This window comes from Hippopotamus amphibius, chromosome 1 (genome assembly GCF_030028045.1).
Source record: "Hippopotamus amphibius kiboko isolate mHipAmp2 chromosome 1, mHipAmp2.hap2, whole genome shotgun sequence".
Lineage (NCBI taxonomy): Eukaryota > Metazoa > Chordata > Mammalia > Artiodactyla > Hippopotamidae > Hippopotamus > Hippopotamus amphibius.
This window is the reverse complement of record NC_080186.1, coordinates 193,170,199-193,190,403: the sequence shown is the minus strand read 5'-3', so window position 1 is coordinate 193,190,403 and position 20,205 is coordinate 193,170,199. Positions and strand designations below refer to the sequence as shown.

At 35.2% G+C, this 20,205-nt stretch overlaps 1 non-coding gene across 1 annotated transcript; it reads right to left on the bottom strand.

Moving 5' to 3' along the window:
- Positions 1-2,943: 2,943 nt before the first annotated feature.
- Positions 2,944-3,047, bottom strand: LOC130842912 (U6 spliceosomal RNA). Its single transcript, XR_009050636.1, has one exon. It is a non-coding gene; the product is annotated as a U6 spliceosomal RNA (small nuclear RNA).
- Positions 3,048-20,205: the final 17,158 nt, after the last annotated feature.

The following is a 20,205-nucleotide window of genomic DNA, read 5'->3' as shown; positions in this document are numbered from 1 at the left end:
CCTTACATTTAAGTCTTTAATCCATTTGGAGTTTATTTTTGTGTGTGGTGTTAGGGAGTGTTCTAATCTCATTCTTTTACCTGTAGCTGTCCAGTTTTCCCAGCACCACTTATTGAAGAGGCTGCTTTTTCTCCATTGTATATCCTTGCCTCCTTTGTCATAGATTAGTTGACCATAGTTTATCTCTGGGCTTTCTATCCTGTTCCATTGATCTATATTTCTGTTTTTGTGCCAGTACCATACTGTCTTGATCACTGTAGCCTTGTAGTATAACCTGAAGTCAGGAAGCCTGATTCCACCAACTCTGTCTTTCCTTCTCAAGATTGCTTTGGCTATTCGGGGTCTTTTGCGTTTCCATACAAATCGTAAAATTTCTTGTTCTAGTTCTGTGAAAAATGCCATTAGTAATTTGATAGGGATTGCATTGAATCTGTGAATTTCTTTGGGTAGCATAGTCATTTTCACAATGTTGATTCTTCCAATCCAAGAACATGGTATGTCCCTCCATTGTTTGTATCGTCTTTGATTTCTTTCATTAGTGTCTTATAGTTTTCTGAGTAGAGATCTTTTACCTCCTTGGTTAGGTTTATTCCTAAGTATTTTATTCTTTTTGTTGCAGTGGTGAATGGGATTGTTTCCTTAATTTCTCTTTCTGATCTTTCATTGTTAGTGTATAGAAATGCAAGAGATTTCTATGTATTAATTTTGTATCTTGCAACTTTACCAAATTCATTGATTAGCTCGAGTAGTTTTTTGATGGCATCTTTAGGATTTTCTATATATAATATCATGTCATCTGTGAACAGTGACAGTTTTACTTCTTCTTTTCTAATTTGGGTTCCTTTTATTTCTTTTTCTTCTCTGATCGCTGTGGCGAGGACTTCCAAAACTATGTTGAATAGTAGCGGCAAGAGTGGACATCCTTGTCTTGTTCCTGATCTTAGAGGGAATGCTTCCAGTTTTTCACAATTGAAAACTTTCACCATTGATGATCTTTTTCTACTTAAGCCAGCAAATTATTTTACTCAAATACCAATAAGATTAAAAAATTGTGAAGAATTTTGGATACAGTAATTTAAGAATACATTTATGGCTAGGGTTGAAACCAAAGTGTACTTAATATACATTGGTAAAGGTTTACTGTTTGAATGCTCTCTCTTAAAACAAGCTTATATTTGTAATGTTCACATTTATGTCTTCTCCTAATTACATTTTAATTCCTAGAGGGTAGAGATCTTACTTTGTGCATGTTTGAATAACTCTTAAAACAGCGATTTTTTAAATGTAGTAGGCATCCACTTTTCTCATGGTTCTGAAGGTTTACTAAATCGTGATATGGCTGTTTTGGTAGGGTATTTGGAATTGCAGAGTTTAAATGTCAGGATATTATGAGATTAATTGTAATGACCTCATGCTTTCTAAAGTATCCAGGTGGTGGTAACCCTATGAAGAGATTTCTCTAGGTGAACAATCTGTCCATGGAATAAAAGTTTAATTACTGATCCTTCTTTGCCTCTTTGATCAGTCTAAACCTCCAAATTATGTGTAATTTCTTAGGAAGATATATTACCTGGGAAGTTTTCCAGATTCATCTTTAAAGAACTGAACCTCCCAATATGTAATTGTGTAGGTTATCATAGCATATTTGAAATTAGCAGTATATTAATACTAAAAAATAGGGTGAAAATTCTTTTATATTGAAATCCTTTAGGAATTATATTGTAATTTCTTTTAAGTGAGAAGTATGAAAAATGTTGTGTTTTCTATTTCTGGCTAACGGTTCAGTAAAGTAAATTTATTTACTGCTATTAAGTCTAATTTTGATAGGGGATTCTGTTTACTAATAGCAACAGAATGTTTTGAAACATATATTAAATCAGCTTACATATTTCCACAAGTGGCTTGTTCAACATCAAAAATAGATCATTACATACTAGGAAATTCTTTATCCTCTCAAGTTGGAATAATGTAGGTTGTCATCTTAGTCTTAGATAATGGTGATGCAAATCTTATCCTTTTAGTTTTCTTGGCATAAGAAAAAAAATCTATTCTAGAATTTACACGTTAGTGAAGATACTTTTCTGAGATATGACTGTATAACAAAGAACAGCATTTAGTTGAGATATTTTAGACAGTGCCTTTTTCCTACAAGTAAGAAATACTAGTAGAACAAGTATTTGTCCTACAAGACAGACATGTATGCACACACACACACTGCCTTAGAAAGTATGTATTGATCCTATGGCAAACTTTTAATTCACTAAGTTACTTGATTTGTGAAGTTCATTATGACAAACCTGTGTGAAAGAGAAAATGATTTTTCATAACTGACTTTGAGATAGCTATATCAACTTTTTCTTTTGGGGCATGGAAATAAAATATAAAATTTAGTGAGAACAAACTGGCCTGATCTGCTTTGATGTTTCCTATTCTAGATCTCAGATCTCAGAGACTGAGAATCTTTTGAACATTAAACTTTTGATCTGACCACTATTTCTGATATATCTGGACATACTTCATGCATTTTTTGTTGCATTTCAATAATTCTAATTATTACAAAGAGTGCTGAGTGTTGTTTTCCTCCAAAAGAAGGGGACTTAGCCAAAAGCAATTTGTTTGGTCAATACAATGCTTTGTTTGAAAATAAATATTCCCAGTTCCAGGGTTTTTTCAGTTTTTTCTTTTGTATTTCATATTCCTCTTTTAGTCATTTAATTTTACATTGTACTGTTTTCAATACTGAAATATTGTGGTACTGAAGTATAAAATATAATACAAGTGGACTAATTGGAAAAACCTATTACAGAACAAAAATATTGCAAATATTACATATTAAGAAAAATATCTTGAAGAATGATTTGTGTATATGAATGTGCATATATGTGTATGTGTATAGAAGGTGGTAACCAAAATCAGCTCTGGATAAGTTAGAGGAATTATGGCTATTAGTTGTAGACTTTTGCTTATCTATATTTCTTTAAACAGGGACCGTGCTAATCTTCTCTGTATTGTTACAATTTTAGTTTAGGTTCTGCGGAAGTGAGCACTGCTTATCTGTGTTTCTTGATTTCTCTTGAAGGAGCCTGTCTTGTTTTCCTAAAGTGAACTCTGCTTCCGTTTCTCGTGTCTCAAGAAAAAGAAGTTGTAGTTCTAGACTTTGTAAGATAGCTAAAATGAGAAATAAAAGACAGAACTAGGCCTAAGAAGGAGATTGAAAATATCACGGGAAAAATGCCAGTGGGCAAGTTACACAGATGTGAGCACGTGTACATATATGTACACATACACACACATACACAGAGTTTTCTTTTCTCAGATACTATTCTGATCACATATTAAACAAAACAGTGCTCTGAGAAAAAGACTCAGCTAATAATACTCAAATCCTCTATAAATATTCACAATGTCTGCAAGCTGGATGCTGATTCATTCTGCCTAGTAGTTTATTCCCCTGTGACTCCTTTTTCAGTGCAAGGAAAAAGATACTCGCCTGAACAGACAGGATCAGCATGATGCAGGTTCTCGTAAGAGATGCTTTGAGAACAAAGTCATACTTCATTGCAATTTCAAAATATTTTTTAAACATTCTGTAATTTGGGCAGTTTGTGGTTTTATATTTGCAGTTACAAAGCTCTATATTTATGCATAAATTGCAGACTCAACACTTAGTGAGATTGTGGCTGACATAAGATATCAGCAGCGTTTTAGAAAGCTTATTTGTGTGTGTGGAACAGTCACATATAAAGAAGGGATGCGTTCCTGAAGACCTAGCATAATTTAAAATTTCCATAATTCAGGAGAATTTCTTAGAAGAATAAACAATGGATGCCTCCTTCAGATGCACAAATATTCACATTTCTAGCATATTTTAAAAATCATTTTTCTTTTCTCAGAATTTTCTGTAAGATATTTACAGTGACCTCTCTATATTAACATTATGGAGAATCACAGTGGTTCTATCATAGTTTGTGTCAGTCAGAGGCCATTTGGAAGACAGAATCCACAGAGTGATTTGAACAAGGAAAGTTCTAATAAACAATTATTAGCTATAATGGGGGATTATAGTTACTAGGAGTTGGCTAATGATAGCAAACTCTAAGGAATATAGGATCAGTTGATACAAAGAGCAACCCCTATCCCCAGGGATAAGTAAAGCACCCAAGGAAGAGTTGTCTCTCCAACCTGAGATGCAGACCTTGAAAGAGATGGCACAGCTGATGGGTGGCAGATAAGTCATTGTGTTGCTGCTCTGGTAGAATTTGTTAGAAATCTGCCCTTTAGAACTTGTCAGAAATCTGCCTCTGAGGGTGCTGGGGAAAGTACTCACCATGATGTCCTCAGTTACAAAACTGACTTAGGCAGATGACTGGGGAAGCTTCTGACCTCTGGGTACAGCTGCTAGCACCACACATATTCATGACAGGAGCCAGGTGCTATGGCAGCTTCTGTGCTGCCAGTGCAAGTGTGTGCTGCTGGAGAAGCTGCCAGTGCTGCAGGAGCCTGCCCAGGAGCACACCAGAACCAAGAGGGAAAGCCCTTTTCTCAAGTGGTGTTCTTCCTGTACGCTCTTGACAAAGCTCAACATCATGCCAGCTAGCAAAGAGAAAAATACTTTGTGTCTTTCTATTTTTCATTGAGCAGACAATGAAGGATGTATTTGAATCCAATAGACAATAAGTTGATAACAGGCACAGGCTTTATCTCAATTTTTTTTGCCTCAAAATTTTGGTACCCAATTATTGATTTCAGGATTTTTTCCCCCTAGCGCTAAGTACCATTATGGCCACTTAATCATTTCAAAAATAAAGACTATAAAAATTTTTAAATCATACTGATGGTGAACATTAAAATGATGACATAATACATATCCTGAAATCATATACAAAACTTAAAAATGTGTTGCTCACATAAGAGTATTTACTGATTCAAATGAACTTAAAATTCAGTCATCTCACCATCATCTTAGAAATTAAGCAGTTCTTCATGTATTTAATTTTTTATATTCATTTTATTTGCTATTTTGCATAAAATGCAACTTATAAGTATATTTTTTATCACACTATTTCAAATTTCCTAAGTCAAGTCCAATAAACTGTGATCTAAGTTAATCCCCATTGCTTGGTTAAACCGTGATCTTCCTTTTTGCTATCAGGAGAACAGATGAGAGAGTGTAGAATGATCATCCTAAACCTATTACCACTATAAAGGAAAAATTTGTTCATTCTTCCCAGTGATGACTCAGTCATTTCCCAATATCCTGAAATTGTTCGTTCAGCCTGTGCTTGACTCACTCTTCATTGCACAGTTAAAATTATATTCTGGGGGAATTCCCTCAGCTTCTTAAGACATTTAACATTTGAGTTTCACATTATTTTTAGAGAATAGTAGTTTGAAGTTCTGGTCCTAGAGCCCAGCATCTATATCCAAACGCATAATTTGAATTAGTCACTCTGTGAAATTATGCATGTCATTTAAGCCTTTTCTCTTTATCTTCTCAACCTCTGAATAAGAGGCACCATTTTCACTGATTAAGCTGAAACCAATGTCATTATTTTTTAAAATGCTTTCACACCTAGAAAAAATAGGCTTAGGTTGTTTTTTATAAGCATTTTTCTTCAAGTTGAGTTTTCCTTCTGTAAAACCAGTGCTAACACGACACGGAGGAAAGCATTTTCCAAGATGCGTACTCGGCTGACATTCCTGGCTTATGAAAGACAATGATTACATGTAAAAGACTGCCAGGTATGCCTTTGGGCTTTATATTAATTTGTGAAACATTCCTTTCATTATGTTTCCTGTTCAAAATTATATACGTTTGAATCAAAGCCCAATGACAGTGTCTAGTAACTGGAAAATATTTATTTCTCCTTGGAAATCTTACTGGCTTAATTACCCAATCTTTTGGGAACACAGCCAAAGCATGGAGTGAGTCTTTTGTTGTAGGAAGAAAAGGGAAAAGTAATTTGGTGCTGAGGGGAAACAGCTCCCTTACAGTTCTTGTGGGCCATCTTGTCATGTTTGGAGTTACCTTGCAAGGCTGCCGTTGTCATTTGGTTTTGTGTCATTAGAGTTCACATCATATGATAACCCAAGGTAAACAGCGTGTTCCTTTACTACCCTTCTTTTTTCTTTTGCTGTCTCATATTCATGTCCAACTTGCCCTGGCTTGTTCATATTCTCGGAGTAATGGGGTGAAGTTAATATAAGACAGTTAACTCTCAATTACTCAGGGGCTAATTATCCAGTCTATTGATTGCACAGTCCAGCCTCTGCTTTTCCTGCCTTTTAAAGGGTGGTTGACTACCCATTAGCACTTAAACCAGACAAGAGTAGGGGGTGGAGAGGTAAAGTGATAAAATTCAAATCTGTCTATTCTGCAGCTTATTAGTGCTAGTGAAGAGCTTAGGTGAATGGCAAAAATGTGGTTTGGGGACACCTGTATATTTAATATAGCCTTTTCCTTGTCATCTCTTACCATGGATAATTGAGTTGGCTGCATTACCTTATGTTCATAGAGTTAATTCTCAGAAGTTGGGTTTTTATTGCTTTGGAGCAGTGGCTTAATTGGTACTTAAGGCATTTGAAGGAGGTAGGGTAAATGATATAAATTTCATTTTTTAAATAAGGAAGCTGAGACTAAGTATATAAACTGAAGAAGGGCAGTTGGTGGGATCATGGGCCAGAGCGATGTTATACTCTTTGGTCTGCGTTCATAGACACACAGATATGGTAGAACCACCTACTCATCATTCTTCTTATCCAGTGGTTCTCTACAGTGGTCTGTGAGTCTAGTGTAATACAGCCATGAGGAGTTATGGTTTTGGAGTTGGCTTGGGATGTCTCTCAGTTGTGCTATTTATGGCTGATTGAGCTTGATATATATTCCACTTAGCCGAATGTATGGAATACAGTAAGTGCTCAATAGAGCCATTTTAATTCAAATTGTAGTAGTAATAGTTGTAGTGGTAGTAGTACTATTAATAATAAAGTCTCTGAGTTATTTTTAATATTTCAAGAACAATAAGTGAAACCATACTATTACCATTGGCAAGACCATGAGGTTATTAATTAATGCAGGCTTATGTAGCAATTTAATCTCAACTTATGATTTATGAGGTTGTCCCTAGTACAGTTCCCTTATTTTGTAACTACAAAAACACAGGCTCAAAGAGCAGAATTCTTTTCCCACGTTTACCCAACAAGTTAAGGGAAGCGATGTCAGTGGAATAAAGACATAGGACCAGTGGCTCCCGGCTCAGCCTTTTCCCCACAATTGTACGAGTGTTAGCTCATCAACGACTTGATTCCTAGAATCAATAAGTGAGCTCCATTTACCTTTTCCTCACTGTCCTGCTCAGTCCTCAGTTCTTAATTTCCTAATGGGAAATGCAACAAAAGAATAACTGTTATCAACTAAGAGACCTGGGAGAAAAAGTGATGGCAGCAAATACATGGGTGGTAGTAGTCAAGCAAAATGCAGTGGAAAAGTGGTGGAAATAATGTGTCACTTCTAAGGCAAGCCTTTAAAAAAAAAGATATTCCCTTTCCATATTCTTTCTTTTTTTATTGGCTGGGTGCAGAGAACCACAAAGCCCTCAGGGATAGAAGACCTACAAAGTAGGTGGATCCTGGGTCCCTGAATCATTACATGGAAGAAAGCAGCTCTCTGCACAGGAATATCAGCACTGAATTGCAAAGTGAATGAGAAACTTCCATCATCATAAGCTAATTATGCTAGTATGACTCCAAATGATATTTGCACTATTTTTCACAATAAATGCAATAAACTGTCAATCTCTGAACCATAATACTTATGTGCATAGGTATTATATTTTCTTATAAAAAATGTCTTGGCATAAATACTTATTTTGAAGAGCTTTCTTATGTCGTTTGATAAAGCACTCAGATTAATACTATCAGTAATGCTAAAATATAAATTTGCATTCTTCCTAAATAATATTTTGTGATGGCAAACAAAACAAATTACATTTCAAGTTATTTGGACCAAAAACAGTAGTGAGCAGAGCATGCAGAAGAGCACATACTAAGTATGCAAGAATGCTTCAAACAAAGAAGCAGTAAATATAGCATACTTTTAATAAGTATAATACCTTTTATTCTACACAACAAAGGGCATCAGTGCTGTGAAATTTATGTGAATTTATGTAACTAGCATTTCTTTTTCATAGTGAAATCAAATTTATAGTTTCTTCATTTCTCTGTTTATCATTTCACCAGTGTCTTAAAACTATATTAATGTTTACAGTTCCTCCTATTACCACTCACTATCTTATCATCATGTATTCACACTCAGAGATGTGAACACATTTTAAAAGAAAAAGTTCTACACTCGACCATCACCATACTCCAGATCCCCATGCATTTGTCTTCATTGCTTTAGAAACGAAAACCTAATGCCAGAGCTTTATGTCCCTCTCTCCCTGCCATCTCACTTATTCCCTGCCATGCTGCTTTTCATTTTAGAGGTTCTTTGAGATCATAACCAGGGACTCCTTTCCCAGAAGTTCCAGTCTTAAAGGACTGACTTACAGAAGCAGAGTCTCTGAGTCAAGAACCAGCGGGTGCTCCTGATGGGGTAATAGTGAAATCATCATGCTAGATTGGGGCTGACAAACCAGTTCTTAGCAGAGAAGCTTTCAGATTCCTTGGCCATAAAAGCGAACAATTGTGAAAGTCACTCCACCCAGTAATGTTACACATAGCATAATCTGAGATGGAATTCTACTTTCTCTCAGAATCAGTTGCTGCATGCCTCTCACAGTGGGCAATGCCTCCACAACTGCAGGGAACAAAACAACCCTGGGCCAGTCTTGAACTTAGTGAAATGAGAGCATTGAGCAAAATTGTTGATGGCTGATTTTCAGTGATTTTCACCATATAAACAGACTTTGGAGCCTACGTTCTGAGTAAATGTGGGAATTAGCGTCCACTGGGATTAGAAGAAGCAGATGATGCTTGCCTTTTGCTTCCTTCGGTCCAGAGCCCCCCCGGGGAACACTGTTTCTCTCCGCTGCGTTCCCCTCCTCTCTCTATTCCTTCCTTCCTTTTCGTTTTAAATGGGAGCAGCTGAACAAGGCTTGTGGCAATGGGAGAGAGCGTGTGGGCCTTCCTCATGTTGATTATTACTTCCATACACAGTTTCCTTCCATTCCTCTGGTACGGCTGAACACACTTGCCTTCAGAACTGATTCTGAAAGGAGGCTGGTACAATTTTTTGGCAGAACAAAAAGACCTGCCTGACCTTCTTCCAAAAATGTATCTTGTTCCCCCTCTCAGTTTTATCTTTTTTCCTTGAACACTATCTTTCACGTTTCCCCCTCTCTAACTGGAGATGGTTTTTATATCTCACAAGCAGAAGTTTAGGTTAAAATGCAGATATCTCAGGGAAAGTCAGTTCTTTGACTTAGAATTGTTTGTGCTGAGAATCAAAAATTGCTGTCAGCCTTTGACCGGAAACAAAGAGGAACGAGAGTTTGAGGTATGTGTATGTGTATGTGAGGGGATTGGGTGGGGTTTTGGAGGCTGGGGAGAATTCACAACTCGGGAGAATTAGAGACCACAGAAGGAAGCTGGGCTTGGATTTCTGACTTCATCTTTTTGCCCAAGGCCAGCTCTGTTCCTCTTCAACTACGTGGAGGCAGATAAAAAAGAGAGGCATTGAAAATATGCTATTGGCACAATCTGCTTTTCCATATTCCTTTGTAATGTGGGTTTCCATCAAGTTACAGGTCTAATGAGAAACTGCCTCTGCAACTATGGAATATGTACCAGTGTTTTGGAATAATCTTGCTGAGAATGCAGGAAAAATACAAGTGATGGACAGCGTGTCGCAAATCAACTCATCTGAGTTTTTTGTTGTGGGTGGGCAAGGCAATCAGACTCCATTCCCGCTGACAGAACTGTGGCTCAGAAATAATTATTGACAACATCCCTTTTCTATGTCAAATACAATGAATAATTTTTCTTCAGTATAAATGCCATAATAAACTTGCTCTGTGAGGAAAGAACAGAGATGAACAAAGCTTGGCGTTCCCTGGTTTATACTCAGAGAACAGCTATTCATTGTGTTTTCATTCTCTTGCTACAAAGTAAAATATGCAAGTTTATCTTTTAAAATTACTCAGGAAATGACAATGAATTGCAAAAGATAGCACAAGAACATGGAGGGGAGAAAACAGAAGATACACTATTTTCTATTAATTAATTGAAATGTCTTGTTTCCCCCATAGGGAACAAACTAAAATATATTGAATTTTTCCTTGACATAAAACTTTATCAATGATCAGTAATTCAGTGTCTTGTCTGTTCATGTTTTTAATCCTCAATGCAATTTCTGGGGGTTTTGCTATCCAGTCTGAGCCTGTTAGCATCAGGCTTAGGCCGTGGAAGCCATGATTTTGCTCTGCCCAGGGCTCTAACAAACCTCCCTTCCCTAGTTTTCCACCAAAAGATCAATCAGTGACATTTTTGTTGTTATTGAGAAGAATCTGTAATGGGAAAAATGACTATTCTAGAAGGAACAATTAATATATTCAATACTGTTTTCAATTAGACCTACTGTTTCCTGATGGCCACCCATGGTGTGTAGTAACACTCTGTAAAATTAACATCTAAGGCACAAAAGACTCCCACGAAATCATTTCCACAGCAACAAAAACAAGAAAAAATTAGCAAAGAAGCAAAATGTGAACTGAGGAAATCCCTAAGTTTGAGACTAGTATGTTAAGAGATATTTCCAGTTTCAAATCATACCAGAAAAGTACAAAATTGTGCTGGTGGTACATCATCCAAACTGAACTTTAGCACCCTACTTATTTTTTTTTCTCTAAAATGCAGTACAAAATGGACTCATCTTTGTTATAGTCTTTAAATAATTATTAGGCTTAATTGCCACAGTTCATAGAAATTTTAAAATTAGCAAGTGGTGCTTATCTCTCCGCTGTGCTCAGTGTTAATAAAACATGCTGCTCCATAAACACATTTCACATCATATTTGTCCATGATTATTTCATTGTTTTTCCAAGTGCAGATGCCAAGAGACAAAGTGTTGCCCAATTCCTGTAATTACCAGCATTTCCCTCCATTTGGGGCCTTGAAGTATGTAGTCAATCTCTATTGTCTTCTGCCTTCGTTTTGAATCTGTCCCCAGTGCAGGAATGTCAAAAACACCATTTAGCTACACAGCCTGCTCAATTTAAAGAAAGGAAAATCACATTCAAGCTACTAATTAAGAAAAGAAGAGAAGTGAGCTGTGAATAAAAAGAACTGCCTTCTAAAAAGGCTTTAAAGGGAAACTTGCAACTATGCTGCATTCAGAAAAGAAATGATTCTTAGTTATCAAAGCTAAATTCCAATATAGCAGTTAGAGGCAAGATTTAACTAACTGCTTAATATTTTAAAAGGAGCCAAGTGAATGAGAATTCAAGTAATGTCCATTTCTTTTTCACCTTTAAAGGGGAGCTTAATTAATTTTTTTCACTTATCAGACACTTCTTTTTCTAGAAGCTGCTTCTATCCCTTTAAGATCGTTTTGACAATTTTTAAAAATTCCTTTTAAAAATACACTGATGCCCTTTTATGCATAGATATTTGGCAATATTGTTAATAGACTTGTCTCTGTGATGTAATAATTCTTCCAAATGATTTATTTCAACTGCTCTTTAGAACTATTTAGAATAAACTATGGTTGAACACCACAGACACAGGGTAAATGATTTAGACAGGGGTAAAGGGCAAACAGTGAAAAATTCTCCTGTTTAATGTTACACTATAGAACTGTGCCTGCAAGAACGTGGTTAAAAATGCCAGATGTAGATATAGAAATAGAATCTAAGTAGGCTCTATAACTATCTACTTTGAGGCAGAAAATGCATCATATGTTACTCTCTTGAAATTAATTCTTCATTGCTTTAATACTCTATATATTGATTGATCAAGAATATGAAAAGATCAGTATATTCAGCCATGCTTTACTAACTGGGTAAACTGTGCAGGAAGAATACAGTTATACTAAATTCCTTGGACATCTTATTCTTCTTTATGTTCCCCATGATGCTTTGAACATGGTGGTCTAGACAATTGCCCTCTTTCCACTGTTATTCTCCCAGAAATAAGAAATCCATTAAAGTCCATCAGTAGTTCACCATGTTTACTTAGGATCTCACTTTTTCTATCTTAGGACGTAGGTCCGGGGGCACTTACATAGGTAGGCCACTAGATGCTGCTAGTATTCTTTTTATTGCTCAGTTTTCTGCAAAGTATTCCCTTCCAGGGTGAGAGTTATCAGACATTGAAGTCTATCTTCTCAAATTGGAGCCATTTGGTTTCCATCCCTAGGAATAGGGTGGTTGCTACCTTCAGACTATTTCTTACCTTGGGCAGGAGAAATTTGAGAAGGTTCAGTTTTTGAGACCATCAAATGATCTTGTAGGGTATTATCCCAAGACCTAGTCCTTATCCTAATTCTGTGTTTCCTCCATGCCTGCATTTCTGCCTTGGACCTCATGCAGTTACCCTGAGGAGTTAGATTCTTGGCAGTTTTCATTCTCCCTTTTTCCTTCACCCCCAAAAGACTGGAATTTTACTTCTCAACTTGATTTTGACAATTGGGTCCCTGCACCTTTTGCTCTGCCTTCTGATCGCTGATAATCATCTGAATCTCCCTGGTGGTTACAATACATGTTCTATGCCCATATTCAAAGTTAGCTCAGATGGAAGGGCAATATGGCTTCACTTTGGTGTCCAAACCAACACAAGGGTTTCATGTATTAATTTGGCTACCTGGGAGAGTGTCCTTTTCTTTTCTGTAACCACTCCTTACCCCATTCCCTCCACCAACCTATTTAATAGAAAAAATAGATAAAGACAGTGTTCTTCTATACAGGGGATTGTTCTTTGCCCAAGGTTATAGAAGTAGCCCCCTTTCTTAGGATAACATTAAAATTTTGGATCTAATTTGAGTGAGTCATGTTTCCTAAAATTTAAAATTTTAGTGTGTTGCTTATAATGAGATATTATTTCTAAAATAGTAACATTTTGAGACTATTTTAGTTAATACTGTATTTTTGTTTTGAAACTTCAAAAATAAATTGAAATAAAGATAATTTCAAACTTCAATTATCCATGCTATTGTATGTTACTTCTGTTTTAAAAATATCTAGAACTTTTAATTATGTACCCGTATTCTCCTAAACCCTTTATAAGCAGTATCTCTTTTAAGCCACATAACCTTATTAGGTAGGAACAATTATTTACTTCATTTTTCAGAGGAGAAAATACAGCAGAGAGAGGTTACCTAATTTGCCCAGTGTGTCACAGTTGATAAGTAGTGGCGCGTGGATTCAAGTGTAGGTTTGATATCAGAGTTCAGTCTGGTAATGCAATATATACTTCTTATTCTACTTTATTGATCAAATTTGTTTGGAAGAATTAGAATAGGTAATAACCCTTATTTAGGTGTATTTAAATATATTTCTGTGAAAAATGATGAAAAATGAGTTTTGTTGAATTATTTGCTTTAAATATATATTTATTCTTTCCATGTTGGGTCAGGCTCTTACATAGTCTCTCATACATTTTCATTGAAACTACTTGGTATGAAATGTCTAAGAAGTTTCTGAAGCAAAATGTGTCTTTAAAGAAAGGTTAGTATTATGTTGGCAAAGTTATTTTTTCTCATTGGATTTTCAAGTTCCTCAGGGGTCTGCATTTTGTTTAAATGAGTGCTGGAGCTTCTATCAGACAGATTGTCCACCTTTCACTTGTGATGCTTGCTGTCTATCATTTGGGGGAAATCCATGTATCCATTTTGTTCAGTGTGGTCTCTAAAGGACTAGTTTGATATGGAAAGTATTGAAAAATGATTGGCTATAGTAACATTTATGGATTTTAAAAATGTATCCTCTGTAGTAATTGGGTTTTATCCAAAGATTATAAAGAAAGGGTTTTCCCCCTAATTCTGACAATAACAATTATTCTTATTTAGTTTAGTTAAGAGGGAAAATAATTCAGGTTCTCATAGCTCAAAAAATAACGACAACTTTGAAACGTATTTCATAGCTGTGCAACAACTCCATGGGCTATGAAAAGGATAGGAATATATCCTCCTGCAGCAAATACTGAGCTTTACTGGGTGAGAATGAATAGCCTAGTATCATTGGTTGGAGAAAGATGACTCAGATGTGGATTCTACTCTCAAGAAATTTTTTCTTAGTAAAAGAGACAAAACATACACAAATGTGAAGCAGAAAGAAATGCTAGGTTCCGTGATAGATAACATACTATGGTGTCAAAGGAAGAAGACATATTTTCTACCTGAGATGATTTTGCAAAATATACCAGGGTTAGTGGATAAGCCTTCAATAAATATTTAAAATGCATGCATCCTAATTACAAGTGCCTTAACAGAGAAAAAATATTGCACATAGCATGCACTGCTGTAATAGGTCTTGAAACTGATGGTTGTATTCAGTTGCTTTTCAGTGTTTCTGTCTGATTTGTTGAGATCTGAGTCTGGTTTCTTAAATTTGTATTAATCAATGTAACTTGGATGTCCACAGTAGATCTTAAGTAAGAACTGGGCTCTGTGTTTAGACCTAACGTTAACCTACATGATAGCGTTGTTAATGATCATTGTGTCTCAGTTATTTGATCTCTAATTGTGGGATACATTTATTCCTCAATATCTCAGAGAGAAAACTGTAACACCTTCAAGGTAGAAGCTAAGATAAATTTTTCACAAGGGAAGAAAGCCTACCAGGGGAGATTGTTCAGGAAATGGTAGGAGGGGAATAAGAAAAGTAAGGTGAGTAAAACAAAGGGATGGAATAGACAGAGGAAGAGAACAGAATATAAGCTGTTCTCAGAAGAATTAAAGAGGAAAGTGAAAACTTAGTTGCTTAGGGATGGAGGTCAGATCCCATCTTTCAATGGACAGTGGATCAGGATATGACTGATAAAATATCTGCAATTCCCACATGGGTATTATGTTTTAGAGTCTTGGTTCTGAAGTCAAGAGGATAACCCTGGAGTTTTCAGTGATTCAAATATCAATTGTAAAAACCATAGCTTTAGTCAAAATGACATGAATATTACTTTAAAATTGATACCTGGAAAAAAATTTTAAAGCACGAATTATCTAAAGGACTACTTTTAAACAAGCAAAAAAAAGAAAAAAATATTACATATATTTATAAATCAAATCATTTCTAGACATCCTTTGTTATAAAGATGTTAAACATTTTAAAGTTATCTAAATTTAAAAATGGTTGGATTTCGAATGTGCAGGATGTAACTACCACATAGAGAATGAGGCTATTCCATTTAAAAAGAAAAAGGCCAAGGAAGAAGATAGTGAATTTACATATTGAGATAAAGTATTTAAAAAAAGTAATACATATTTTAGAAAGGAGATGGTCACAGTATAACAAAACGATTGTCGAGAATACTTACAATAGGTGCAAATCCATTTCATAAGAAGCAAATAAGAAACTTTCCTGGTATTGACAGAAGCCTGATAAGAGGAGAATGTTTGTTTTCTAGTTGGTGCCCGCTAGCTGTATAATGAAGAGCAAATCTCTCTATCCCTTTGAGTCATCTCTAAGGGGGAAGGGCAAGAGGATCATTAACTTCAGATATTTGGCTAGAAAGTTTCATACTCAAAGAATGTCCTCCAAATGGAGGAAAGGCAGTTTTGTAAATATAGCAGAAGTCCTGCTGAAGTTTGCTATTACTGTTTTAAAAACAGCTTTGTTAAAATATACTCCATATACAATTCACCAACTTAAATTATACAATTTGATGTTTTTTAGTGTAGTCACAGACTTATGCAACCATCCCCACAACCAATTTTAGAACACTCCCCATTTTCCAGCAATCTCCCCTCCTTTAATGCCATCCCTGGGCAACCACTATTATCTTTTGATCGTTTTGCTTATTTTGGACATTTCATATAAATAGAATCCTACAACATATGGTCTTTTGTGACTGACTTCTTTCACCTAGCAAAATGTTTTCAATGTTCATCCATGTAGCATGTATCAATACTTTTTCCTTTTTGTACAAATATGCCACAATTTCTTCATTCTTCAGTTGATAGATGTTTGGGTAGTTTCTACTTTTTGGCTGTTATGAATAATACTGCTATGAATATTCCTGTCCAACTTTTTGTGTGTAAATATGTTTTTATTTTCATAATTACTTTTTTTGTATTAGAATTTTAAAAAATATCTGACTAGCTTATGGTGAATTATGTAGATTAAAAACTATGACAAAGACAAGGAAAGGTTATAAACAGTATACATTTAAGTTTGAGTATCCTACATTGTCATTAAGAAAAATAGTTTCCTCCAGAATAAAATTTATAAAGACATAAAATAATTATAAATGTAGGCATTTTTTGAGCTACTTAAATTAAAGGCTGGATATTAATCCAAGTTTTTTTGGTATTTATTATTGTGACTCTGGACTGGAAAGTGACGTTGAAGTTGAATTCTATCATGGAGGGGATAGCTAGTATAATTAAAAACTGTCTTGGTAGTAAAGTCAAGCTTCTGTTTATGATTCCAGAGCATTTGAATTTGTCATACCTTGATATTTTACATTATAGAGATCATATTGTTGTACAACTGGCATTGTTTCTTTTAGGGAAATTTGGTCTCCACAACACGAGGTGAATTTTCAACATGTGATACATCCCTCTGGAGCAAATTACCTGGGAGTAGAAAGCTGTGGATATATATTTTCTTGGGACTGGGTGATTAGTGAAAATATACATGGTAGTGATGAATATACATAAAAATTACTAAGAAAAATAAACAGCTTTTCTCCTTTTAGATGTGGCAAACATGTTTGTTAGAAAAGATTAAAAAGACATTTTATATAACTAAGGAAATAATAAATGAATTTCTGACTTTTAAAATCAAGTAAACGAATAACTGGATGTTCTAATTCCAATATGAATCCAATTTGAATTTAAAGCTAAATTCTGTGATGCTTGGAAAATCTCTGAAATAAGTTCTTTTTAACCTCATTTAGGAAAAAAAAATATATTGGTCTTACGTTTTCATTCTTGTAGATCTAGGCTTTGGTCCCAAGTAGTAGAATTCATAAGCATGCTGAGAAGAGTTTCCTGGAGAAGTTCTAATAAACCAATAAGCACATGTGTAGCACTGTGATTAGAATATAAAGCAAAACTCTGAAAGGCCCTCGAAGTCGAATTTGAAAGGTCTAAATATGGATGGGACTGGATTTAAAGCAGGTGAATTTACGCTAACTTGTAGTTCTAAGCATGAGCTAATTTAATTGTCATTGGTCTTCCCTTATCAGCTGTTCTCAGACATAGAAACCATTTAGATAATAATGATTATGCTTCTTAGCAATTCATTTTCCTTAATATTTTCATGAGGGGAGGGATCTTGTTTGCAGCAAAACAGTAAGGAATGCATGGAATTATACAATTTGATGTATTCTAGGGCATTTATAGATTATTTAAGTCTAATAAAAATAATAAATAGAAGTTTGCATACTGGTTTCTTTTATTGAGTAAAGATAAGCTTAAAATCTTATTTTTTCACTTTTTAAATTTCCATTTTTCGTCTTGATTGCCTGATCGTGTGGCTTTAATTCTAGCGATATAACTAACTTGTTCCATATGCATTAGTACAATGATGATCATAGATGGAATTTCTACCTAGCATTTACTACAAGCTGGGCACTGTTCTAAGTACTTTCAAATATATTATGACAATACTTATCATCACAACAAGTTATAAGGGAGATAGATTTTTCTCATATAGGGAAGTAAAGGTGCAGAAAAGTTAAGTAATTTGCCCAAGGTCACCATACAATAATTGTCAGAGATGGGATTTGAACTTAGGTAGTGTAATTTTGGAGTTAAATTGTTAAAAATTTGTGTATGCATCTGGTCTTGTATATGTTAATATTATAAGCAATCTCAAGTTTTTTGTGGATGAACGTGAGTGAGGTAAAAGTTAGCCCTAAATATAAATTCACTTGTTTGCCATGTTTGTGTGTTTGTGTGTGTAATACACCTTTTCCTTAAAATTATTCACCTGTTTAAAAAATAACAAAGCATTAAGGTCAGCTGTAAAGTGAATTATTCTGATTTTATCTGAGTCACAGGAAACCACTAACACAGAGGAAACTTTGCCAGCACCAAAGTTGGATCTGGGAGTAGGTTTAATATTCCCAGTCCTGTTCATCACATGGCACTTCCTTCTAGGAATTAAATACATTCTTTAAATCTGTCAAATCTAAATCTATGGCTGTGTTGTCCAAATCTTCTAGAAAAATAATAGTCTTCATGGGACAGAGAAAACAAAGATGTATCATTTTTAAAAATAGATGTTATGATATTTTAACTGCAGCATAAAATATGTCAACATTTTTGAAGGAATAAGACAAAAATAAGTCAAGGTAATTTACTAAATTCTCCATAGTGCTTCAGCATCAATGTCCTTTAAGTACATTTTTTTGTAACAGCTCTTCTGAAGAAAATGTCTCTCATCACTTCAATGTGTAGCCTAAATTTAAATATCATCCTTCCTAATATGAATTTCCTTTTAAAGTATTGCAGGGTGATTAATCTAGTTTTGTTCATGTGAACTTTGTAAATGAAGCCTTATTATCACAATGTTACATTGCTGTTCTTCACCGAAAATTCAGGTTCTATTTTGTTTTCTTTTATTCCATGTCAGGATGTAGTACCTTTAGCAGTGACAAGAAGAGCATAGCAAAAGGCTACATTATATTGTTTGCTACTGTGTTTGTCTGTCTGATCACAGAAGTTAATGAGGCCCCTTTAGGTAACTGAGGACTCCTAACAACAAGGTTCTGTGATTATATAAATACAACAAAATCAGTTTCAAACTATGATTATAATATGGTGCTGGTTTTTAACCCTTTAAGGCATTTTTCCTTTCTATTTATGAAAAAATGACTTTGATGTGATGTGAGCGACTACTGGGTATTGACGTCTTTTAAAAAAAGACAAACTGCTTTAAAAAAGAAAGATACCTAGCTATGACAAAAAAACAATGAAGAAAAAATGAGAAAGCAGATTGATTTAGTCACTTGCTTATGTATCTATTTAGGAACAGTTCAAGATGACTTTTTCAAATTCAGTAATTAGGAATAAATCATATATATATCATATATATGTGAATGAAGGACTCGAGAAAGCAGAGAACAGTTTTCGCAGTTGTGATTTGGGATTTAGTGATGGTGCTGCAGGAAATATTTTTCTGTGGGACTGAGTTTACCAGTTTGGGGCTTCTCAAGGAATCTTGGTCAGGCACTTAATTACGCCATCCTAGACTTCACCAGTGTGCTGAGAGCGTGCGGTCGTTTTGCTGTACGTTGAAATGTTGCCGTGAAGGCAGATGATTACTTTTCTTAGCGATAGCCATACCATGGAAGCAGTGTGTGTTGTACTAAAAAAAAAAAGTAGGAGATTAAAAACATGATTTTTTTTTATTAAAAGTGACTGGAGATCACGGGAAAAAGATGGCGGCGAAGTAGAGAGACGTGGAGTGCATCCCTCTCCACAGATGTATTGGGAATGCACGGAAGGACACAGTCATTCCCACAGAGAACCAGCTGAACACCAGCAGACGGCCTCGGACACCGGAAAGGGCTGCGGAGAACCTGACATAGCCGACTGAATATTCGTCTACTCCAATACTTGGACATTAGTCTGAGGCTTGGACAGTCTTCTATAAACACCTCTATCACCAGGACAAGCAACCCCAAAAGCTTGGACAACCATGAGGAAACAAAGAAACACCATGCAGGCAAAGGAGCAGGAAAAAAACCCACAAGACCAAATAAATGAGGAGGAAATAGGAAAAATGCCTGAAAAAGAATTTAGAGTAATGATAGTAAAAATGATACAAAATCTCGATAACAAATTAGAGAAAGTACAAGAAACAGTTCATAAGAACTCAGAAAAACAAACAGCAATGGATAACAAAATAACTGAAATTAAAAATACTCTAGATGCTCTAACCAGCAGAATGACTGAGGCAGAAGAACGAATAAGTGAGTTGGAAGATAGAATGGAAGAAATAAACGCCACAGAGCAGGAAAAAGATAAAAAAATAAAAAGACTAGAAGACAGCCTCAGAGACCTCAGTGATAACCTTAAACGTACCAACATTCGAATTA